Below are 10060 nucleotides of genomic sequence, written 5' to 3' on the forward strand. Positions count from 1 at the left end.
TATCAAAAAATTATCCAACATCTCTGAACGAGGTACAAGAAAGGGCCGAAAAATATATTAATATGGAGGAAAACTCTCGACTAGGAGAAACCTCAAAAGCCATATTCTTCTACCCTCCTCGGGACAAGGATAAAGAGTCCAAGAAAAAAGAAGACCAACCTACTAAAAAACCCAGAAAATACCACAACTAAACTCCCCTCAGGGTGTCCCTTATGGATGTTTACAGAGAGATATGCAACACTGAAAAGATCCCACCCCTTCGTCCGATTAAACACAAAAGAGGAAGCAGTCAGACAGAGTATTATGAGTACCACCGAGTCTACGGGCACCCTACCAACGAATGCTACGACCTAAAGAACGTCATAGAAAAACTAGCCCGAGAAAGAAGATTAGATCGGTTCTTAGCCAACAGAACGGACAAACCAAAGAAGAGAAGAAGGGACGAAGAGGTCGGACGAGCTGAACGTCCCCCCTACACCCCTGAGAGGCATGTTCACATGATAAACGGAGGATTCGCAGGAGGAGGGATCTCTAAGTTGTCCCGCAAAAGACACCTTAAAGAGGTGTACCATGTTGGAGGAGGAGACAGGTCGGTTGACCTCCCCACTATTACCTTCACTCAAGAAGATGCCGCGGGCATCATCCCGGGGAATGATGACCCTGTGGTCGTTACCATAATACTTGCCAATGCCAACCTTCACCGAACATTGGTCGACCAAGGAAGCTCTGCGGATATACTGTTCAAACCCGCCTTCGACAAACTCGACTTACAAGAAAGAGAGCTCAGAGCATACCCAAATAGTCTATTTAGGCTAGGAGACGCCCCAATTCAGCCATTAGGGTACATTCCACTACACACAACCTTTAGGAAAGGAACTCGGTCTAGGATGTTAAGCATAGACTACATTGTAGTCGACGTAAGCTCAGCCTTCAACATATTAATAGGTCGGACAACGTTAAACCAGCTCGCCACTGTGGTTTCCACTCCACACCTATGCATGAAGTTTCCCACTCCCGAAGGGATTGCTACCATAAAGGGAGACCAAAGACTCGCGCGACGCTGTTACAACGAACGTCTGAACCCTAAAGGCGACCTCAGAGAAAAAGAAACCAATACTATAGAACTCGGGAAAATCCAAGCTCGCGAAGAGCTCCGCCCTCAGCCAGAAGGTGAAATCAAAGAAGTCCAGATCGGGGATGCCCAGGATAAAACAACAAATATAGGGGCAACCCTAAAGGAAGACTTAAAGGAGCCACTGATACATCTCCTAGAGGATAATGCCGATCTCTTTGCATGGAAGGCCGTAGACATTCCCGGCATAGATCCCAAGTTAATGTGCCATAAGCTGGCGGTGTATCTTGAATCTCGGCCAGTATAACAGAAGCGCAGGAAGCTTGGCCCAGAAAGGTCCCAAGCTTTGGAAGAGCAAGTACAAGCCTTACTTGAGGCAGGATTCATAAGGGAGGTCGAGTACCCATTATGGCTAGCCAATGTCGTCTTGGTAAAGAAGTCAAATGGAAAGTGGAAAATGTGTACCGACTACACCGACCTCAACAAAACCTGTCATAAGGACCCCTACCTGCTCCCAAATATAGATACTCTAGTGGATGCCTCTTCCAGATACAAGTACCTCTCTTTCATGGATGCTTATTCGGGATACAACCAAATTCCAATCTATCCACCCGACCAAGAAAAGACCACGTTCCTAAGTCCAAAGGCAAATTACTGGTACATAGTCATGCCATTTGGACTTAAAAATGTAGGAGCTACATACCAAAGATTGATGAACAAAGTCTTTGCCGACCACATTGGGAAGTTAATGGAGGTTTATGTAGATGACATGCTGGTAAAAACACAAAGTGAGGAATCGTTGCTATCCGACCTCACTAAAGTTTTTGACACCATAAGAAAGCATGGCATGAGACTTAACCCCGCAAAGTGCACCTTCGCGGTAGAAGCTGGCAAATTCATGGGCTTCATGCTCACCCAAAGAGGAACGAGGCAAACTCGGATAAATGCCAGGCTATACTTCGCATGAAAAGTCTAACTTGTATCAAAGAGGTCCAGCAGCTCAATGGAAGACTAGCGGCTCTGTCTAGGTTCCTAGCTAGATCAGCCTTAAGATCTCTCCCCTTCTATGCAACATTAAGGAAGGAAAAGAGGTTCGAGTGGACCCCAGAATGCGAACAAGCCTTCCAAGATTTCAAGAAATTTCTGGGACAACCACTTGTCCTTACCCGACCACGGGAAGATGAAGAGCTCGTACTATACCTCACCGTAGGAAGTCGGGCAATAGCATCAGCACTAGCCAGAGAAGACGAAAGTGGGCAACAACCCATTTACTTCATCAGTAAGGCTTTACAAGGGGCTGAATTAAACTATCAAAAGATAGAAAAGTTCACCTACGCCCTCATACTCACTTCCCGACGACTCTGACCATACTTTCAAGCTCACACTATCAGAGTATGGACCAACCAACCCATAAAGGGGATCTTACAGAAAACAAACTTAGCTGGAAGAATCCTACAATGGGCAATTGAGTTATCCAAATTCGACCTCAAATATGAAGCCCGGACAGCTATCAAATGTCAGTACCTGGCAGACTTCATCGTAGAATACACTGACACCCCGGGCACCCCCACAGAATGTAGCCTTTATGTGGACGGCTCCTCAAACAAAACAGGGAGTGGTGCAGGCGTCATCTTAGAAAGCGATCAGGGAACACAAATCGAGCACTCCTTAAAGTTCGAGTTCCCTACCTCAAATAATCAAGCTGAGTATGAAGCACTACTGGTTGGTTTGAGGCTAGCTAGAGAAGTGAGAGCTCAAAGACTTAGCATTTTTAGCGACTCCCAAGTAGTCACTTCACAAATAGAAGGGAGCTATCAAGCTAAGGATCCTACCATGAAAAAATACCTTGAAAAAACCAAAGAACAGCTCGAAAAATTTAAGGGATATGAGGTCCGACACATACCCCGAGAACAGAATGCCCGAGCTGATGCACTCTCAAAACTAGCCAGCACCAAACCAGGGGGCATCAATAGAAGTCTCATCCAAGAAACACTTCAAAGTCCATCAACCTTGGAGGAAGAAAAGATCCTAGCCATATCAGGATGAGATCAAGGATGGATGACTCCTATAATCAACAATCTCAAGTCAGAAACACTTCCCACAGACAAAAAGGAGGCAAAAAGGCTAGTACGAGAAGCACAGTACTACACCATAACACAAGACGTCCTATATAAGAGAGGAATCTCTACACCTCTCATAAAATATGTCCCGACCTCCGCTACAAGGGAAGTTCTCGAAGAAGTCCACAGTGGCATGTGCGGTAATCACCTTGGGGCACGACCTCTTGCCAAAAAGGTACTCCGAGCTGGTTTTTACTGGCCGACCTTGCAAAGAGAAGTAACAGAGTTTGTAAAGACATGCCCACCATGTTAGAAGCCTGCCAACTTCCACATAACTCCACCTGAGGAGCTCATCTGCATTACTTCACCCTGGAGCCTTTCCCCAGGGATCCGGACAAGTCAAGTTTCTCATTGTAGGCATAGACTACTTCACAAAGTGGATTGAGGCAGAGCCGTTAGATAACGCCACCGCCCAAAGAAGTCGGAAATTTCTATACAAAAACATTATCACAAGGTTTGGGGTCCCATGCTCCATCACCACAGATAATGGTACTCAATTCACCAACACAGGCTTTAGAAATCTGGTAGCTGATTTAAAAATCAAGCACCAACCACCTTTGTAGAGCACCCACAAGCCAATGGACAGGCAGAAGCCGCCAACAAAGTCATACTGGCCGGGTTAAAACAAAGATTACAGGACGCCAAGGGAGCTTGGACAGAAGAGCTCCCACAAGTCCTATGGGCATATGGGACAACACCACATTCAACCACAGGAGAATCACCATTCCGACTTACTTATGGAATGGAGACAATGATCCCCGTTGAGTTAGAAGAAGGATCTCCTAGGATGATCCTCTATAATGAAGATACCAACCCCCAAGCTTAAAGGGAAGAGCTCGACCAACTTCCAGAAGTCCGAGAAAGAGTTCGGATTAGAGAGCAAGCCCTAAAGCATCGAATGGCTCTGAGATATAATCGGAAGGTAGTCCAGCGAAGCTTCACCACTAATGACCTCATTTTAATCCGAAATGATATCGGAGCAGGTCGATCAGGACAAGGGAAGCTAGCAGCTAACTGGAAAGGACCATACCGAGTAGCAAAAGTACTGGGGAAAGGTTACTACAAGGTGTCCGACCTCGAAGAACGAGAACTACCAAGGTCATGGCATGCCTGTAACTTAAGAAGGTACTATAGCTAGAGAAAAGTAAAGATCTTAGGTCAAGGGGCACTCTTTTTCCTGAAAAGATTTTTTAATGAGACGCCAGGCCGAGATCTAAGAAACTGCCCGACTTCTAAGGGTAAGCACTCATATGTACATACTTATATTTACATTTTTATTTATTATTCAAATAAAAATCACCAATTCCCTAAAAAGTTTCCTACCAAGACGCATTAATCTAAGCTCATAAAATGCAAAAATTCATCGTCCGATTACAAAGAGGTCGGCAAGGTGAAAATCAAATTCATCGTCCGATTACAAAAAGGTCGGCAAGGTGAAAATGAAATTCATCAACCGATTACAAAGAAGTCGGCAAGGTGAAAGCGATAGAAGCATATTAATGCAAGAAGTTATAAAAAGGAACCCATAAAAAGTGACCTGACGAGGTCTGACTAAAAATGGATTACTAAAAATAACTTAAGGTCCGACAGAGAAGTCGGAGCAACGAAAGGATCACTAAAAAAGGACGAAGACATCTCGCAAAAACCAAAGAAAGGCTAAAAGGCAAAGACGGAAGTGCCTAGCTATAAAAAACTCTCAGACACTACTTAAAAAAGCAAAAGTACAAACAGAGCTAAAAAGCCGTCCAAACAAACTATAAAGAAAAGGTTCCCCTTGGAACACTACCTAAAAAGTTGTTGGAACATGACTAAAAGGCTCACGTCAACATCAACTCAAGGCGCGACCTAGCAAAGCAAGCACGACCTCGAGAAAGTAATAAAAGTCAAAAAGGCGTGCTTAGCTAAAAGGGGAACAGCTCGCTCAAACAAAGGAACAATCTCAAAACAGGGCTACAAAGAAGTCGTTCGAACAAACTAAAAAGGTTCTATAAGAACACTAAAAAGTTGTCGGACAAGTTAGCTCAGACACCCAAGGATCACTTCGCCCAAGCAGAGAATAGATAAAGCAAGGCATGATCCAAATGGCAAACAACCCACACTGCAAAAAAGGTCGGACAGAAAAAATACCAACCCTTTGTAAAAATCCACAAAAGTTGCAAAGGTATGATTAACATATCAGCAAAGCATATCCATTAGAATAAAACATTAAAGACTCAAAAGGCCATCTAAAAAGGCAGCCTCAGATTTTAAAGTGTTTTGCTTTGAAAAATAAAGTTGCTAAGAAGCAACCAAATGTCAAAAAAGTCAACCACAAAGGGATTTACAAAAAACAAAGTTTAAAGTCCACAAGCCGAACTATAACAATACACAAAAGTCATAAGGGATCCAAATTTTCCCCAGTAGTAGCATTCTGGGCTGGGGGAGAAGGAATGGTCGCGATCGGGACGGCATCAACAGTTCCATATGGACGGCTTAAGATCTGCACGTCGGGCTCGGACTCTGGCTGGTCGCCCTCTAAAGGGACGGAAGAGGCTGAAGCTGCCGAGGCTTTCCCTGGTGGCATAAGAGGAGGACCCTCATCCTCATCATCAGGAGCAGGCACGATCTTGCCATCCACCATTACATTATCCATACTGAACAAGGAGAGATCGGCCTCGGGAGCAATAACTTGGACCTGAGCCTTCAGGATCTCGAACATATCAGTCATACTACTTACAATATGTCCCTAAAGCTCGGTGTAATCATCCTGGGCCGATTGGAGCCTCTCTTTAGCTTCCAGCAGCTCGCCGTAGGTCCGGGTATAACTCTCCTTGTACTTTTTTTGCCGTCTCCTCAGCCAGATTTGCAACTGCCTCAGCCTTAGTAGCTCGGGACTTTACCCTCTCCAGATCCAACTCCAACTTAATCACCCCTAGCATTAAGCTCATCCTTCAAACCCTTAATTCTTTCAAATTCGGACTTGGCGTCCTCCATAAAGGCCTTAGTCGCGTGAACGGGAGAGTCCCGAACCACACGAAACAAGGCCGCACTCATGTTGGCCATTCAAACACTATTACTAGTAATAAAGTCAAGGTGATGAAGGATTGACACATCATCTAAAGGAATCTTACCATGAGGAGCAATCAGTTCGGTAGCGAAACCCACACCATCAAAATCCTTGTCATTTAGATCATAAGAATCAACAGTTTTTTGACGTTTTGGGGGAGGACTAGCAGTAGTAGGAGAGGAGGCAGCACCGGAAGTCGGCTGAAAAGGGTTAGAAGGAATCGTCCGGACTTGAGGAGTCGGAATAATCTTCCTCGGCCCAGAAGCATCAGAAGTCGGTTTCTTCGGAGGCACCTGAGAATACCCTTCTCCCGAAGCCTTTGCCGATAAGTTTTGTGCAGTAGTTGCCGTCTTAGCCCTACGGAAGGCCCTCATAGAGTCACTAGACTTCACCATTTCTGAAAAAGGAACCACGAAAAAGTTACAAATAAATAAAGGGTAAATCAGCAAATAACAGAAGAAAGCCATTAGAAAAAGAAGTCGGACACTACCCAGCTCAGCTCGGAGGAGGGAAGGATCTCCTAGAAACCTCTTCGTGTCTAGATGAGGAGGCTCCCCCCAGTTCTCCTCTAAAACACTCACAAAGGCCTATTCAACCTCATCCAGACTCTCCCAAGAGTACTGTTCATGCCCTGGGTCTAGCTATATGACCCGGACTGATTGACGACAAGTCGACCAACCTCTTAGGTCAGGATTACCCGACCTCTTCTTAAATAGTTTGGCCAAATCACCAGGAGAAACTCAAAAAGAGCCCAAACAGAGGAACACGACCTAAGTCCAAAGGCAGCCCAAGTCTAGAAGGATAACAGCGGTTCCCTTAAAGATAAAGATAACTCCACTCAAAAATAAGATAAGATAACTATCTTATCTCTAGAAAGGTCACTCCACACCATTATAAATGCACTGGAGCACCCAGGTAGAACTCATACTCTGATTCTACTAAAAAACTGCTTAATACCTTGCTAACTTAAGCATCGAAGTCCCTTGCAGGTACCACCACCCTCCGATGACGAAGGATCAGCACCACCAACTAAGCCCAACAAGTCGGACACAACAGCTCCGACCAGTACAAAAGATCTCGTCCAAGATCGACCTACAGTTTCAGGTAACCCTCGGAACATTGGCGCCGTTGCCGGGAAACCTGGAAGTCATCCCATCATCATGGCGGACAACCTTGACAATGACCACAATTCTGATTTAGAGAACAGAACGCCGCATAAGAACGCGGACATCACACCAAACGATACTTCTCAGCCAAATAAAGACAAGAATTCGCCAAGCACAGAAATCATTGAGGTGCTTCAAGCTCAACAAGATCGTCTCAAACAGCTCGAAAAAGAGGCTGAGCATCAACGGAAGGCCGAGAGGGACCTACGAAGGGAAACTAGGCGACGCCGAGAGTTAGAGGACAAGCTCCTAAAGCTTGAAGCCGATCTCAAAACCAAGACTACCCGATCCAGTCATGAAGATAGCCCCCACAAAGACCAAGACCCATTCACCAAAGATATCATTAAAGCCAAAGTCCCAAAGGACTTCAAAGCTCCCGACATGACCCCGTACGACGGCACATCAGATCCAAGCCATCATCTCAGCAATTTTAGAAGCAGAATGTATCTCACCAATGCCTCAGATGCTATTTGATCCAAGGCCTTCCCAACAACACTGACAAAGACAGCAATTAAGTGGTTCGACACTTTGCTCCCCAGATCCATCACAAGTTTTGACGACCTGGCTAAGAAATTTCTTGCCCAATTTTTCATCCAGAAGGACAAAGCCAAACACACACCAAGCCTATTAGGAATTAAGCAGGGAGATCGGGAGAGTCTTCGTAGCTACATGGAGAGGTTCAACAAAGCATGCCTGGACATACAAAGCCTACCAACGGAAGCAGCCATTATGGGTCTCATCAATGGCCTGCGAGAAGGACCTTTTAGTCACTTCATATCAAAGAAACATCCAACATCTCTGAATGAAGTGCAGGAACGAGCTGAGAAGTACATCAACATGGAGGAGAACTCTCGGCTAGGAGAGACCTTAAAATCTGGATTCTCCTACTCCTCCCGGGATAAGGATAAAGAGTCCAAGAAAAAAGAAGATCAATACGGCGAGAAGCCTAAAAAATACAACAACTACACCCCTCTCCGGGTGTCTCTTGTGGATGTTTACCGAGAAGTATGCCATACTAAAAAGATACCACCACCTCGTCCACTCAAAATCAAGAAAGGAGGAAGAAATTGGACAGAATACTGTGAATATCAACGAATCTACGAACATCCTACCAATGAGTGCTTCGACTTGAAAAATGTTATTGAGAAATTGGTAAGAGAAGGACGACTAGATCGATATTTAGCCAACAAATCGGATGAGCCTCGAAAAAAAGAAGGGACGAAGAGGTTGGACGAAGAGAACGACCACCTTACACCCCAGAGAGACACGTTCACATGATAAACGGAGGATTCGCAGGAGGGGATCTCAAAATCATCTCGCAAAAGACACCTCAAAGAAATATATCATGTCGAGGGAGGAAAAGGATCACTCGACCTCCCTACTATTACTTTCACCCAAGAAGATGCAACAGGCATCATCCCGGGACATGACGATCCTATGGTCATCACTATCATATTGGCCAATGCAAACCTCCACTACACCCTGGTGGACCAAGGAAGCTCGGTGGATATCTTGTTTAAACCCGCCTTCGATAAACTCGGCCTGCAGGAGAAAGAACTTAGAGCATATCCGAACAGCTTGTTTGGACTATGAGACACTCCAATCCAACCGCTTGGATACATCTCACTACACATAACTTTCGGAAAAGAAACCGGATCAAGGACACTCAACATAGACTACATTGTAGTCGATGTAAGCTCAGCCTACAATGCCCTGATAGGTCGGGCAACATTGAACCAGCTCGCCGAAGTAGTTTCAACTCCACATCTATACATGAAGTTTCCAACTCCAGAAGGGATCGCTACGATAAAAGGAGACCAGAAAATAGCGCGACGCTGCTACAATGAAAGTCTGAACCTCAGAGGCAAAGGGGAAGAAATCCACACCATCGAACTCGGGGGAGTTCGAGGTCGGAAAGAACTCCGTCCACAACCTGAAGGCAAGATCGAAGAAGTCCAAATCGGAGATAACCAGGATAAAACAACAAATATCGGGGCAACCTTAAATGAGGATGTAAAGAAACTTCTAATTCAGCTCTTAAGGAACAATGTCGACCTCTTTGCATGAAAGGCTGCAGACATGCCGTGTATAGACCCTAAGCTAATGTGCCATAAACTGGCAGTATACCCAGGATCTCAGACAGTATAGCAGAAGCGTAGGAAGCTCGAACCGGAAAGATCCCAAGCTATGGAAGAATAGGTACAAGCTCTACTGGAGGCAGTATTCATAAGGGAAGTCAAGTACCCCCTATGGCTAGCCAATGTTGTCTAAGTGAAAAAGTCAAATGGGAAATGGTGGATGTGCACTGATTACACCGACCTCAATAAAGCTTGCCAAAAAGATCCCTATCCACTCCCAAATATCGACACTCTAGTGGATGCCTCCTCCAGATACAAGTACCTCTCGTTCATGGATGCTTATTCAGGATACAATCAAATCCCAATGTATCTACCCGGTCAGGAAAAAACCTCATTCCTAACTCCAAAAGCAAACTATTGTTATGTCGTCATGCCATTCGAACTCAAAAACGCATGAGCTACTTACCAAAGATTAATGAACAAAGTCTTCGTAGACTATATCGGGAAACTCATGGAGGTATATGTAGATAACATGTTGGTAAAAACATAGAGTGAAGAATCGCTACTATCTGACCTCA

The sequence above is a fragment of the Arachis ipaensis genome, chromosome B01 (genome assembly GCF_000816755.2).
Source record: "Arachis ipaensis cultivar K30076 chromosome B01, Araip1.1, whole genome shotgun sequence".
Classification (NCBI taxonomy): domain Eukaryota; kingdom Viridiplantae; phylum Streptophyta; class Magnoliopsida; order Fabales; family Fabaceae; genus Arachis; species Arachis ipaensis.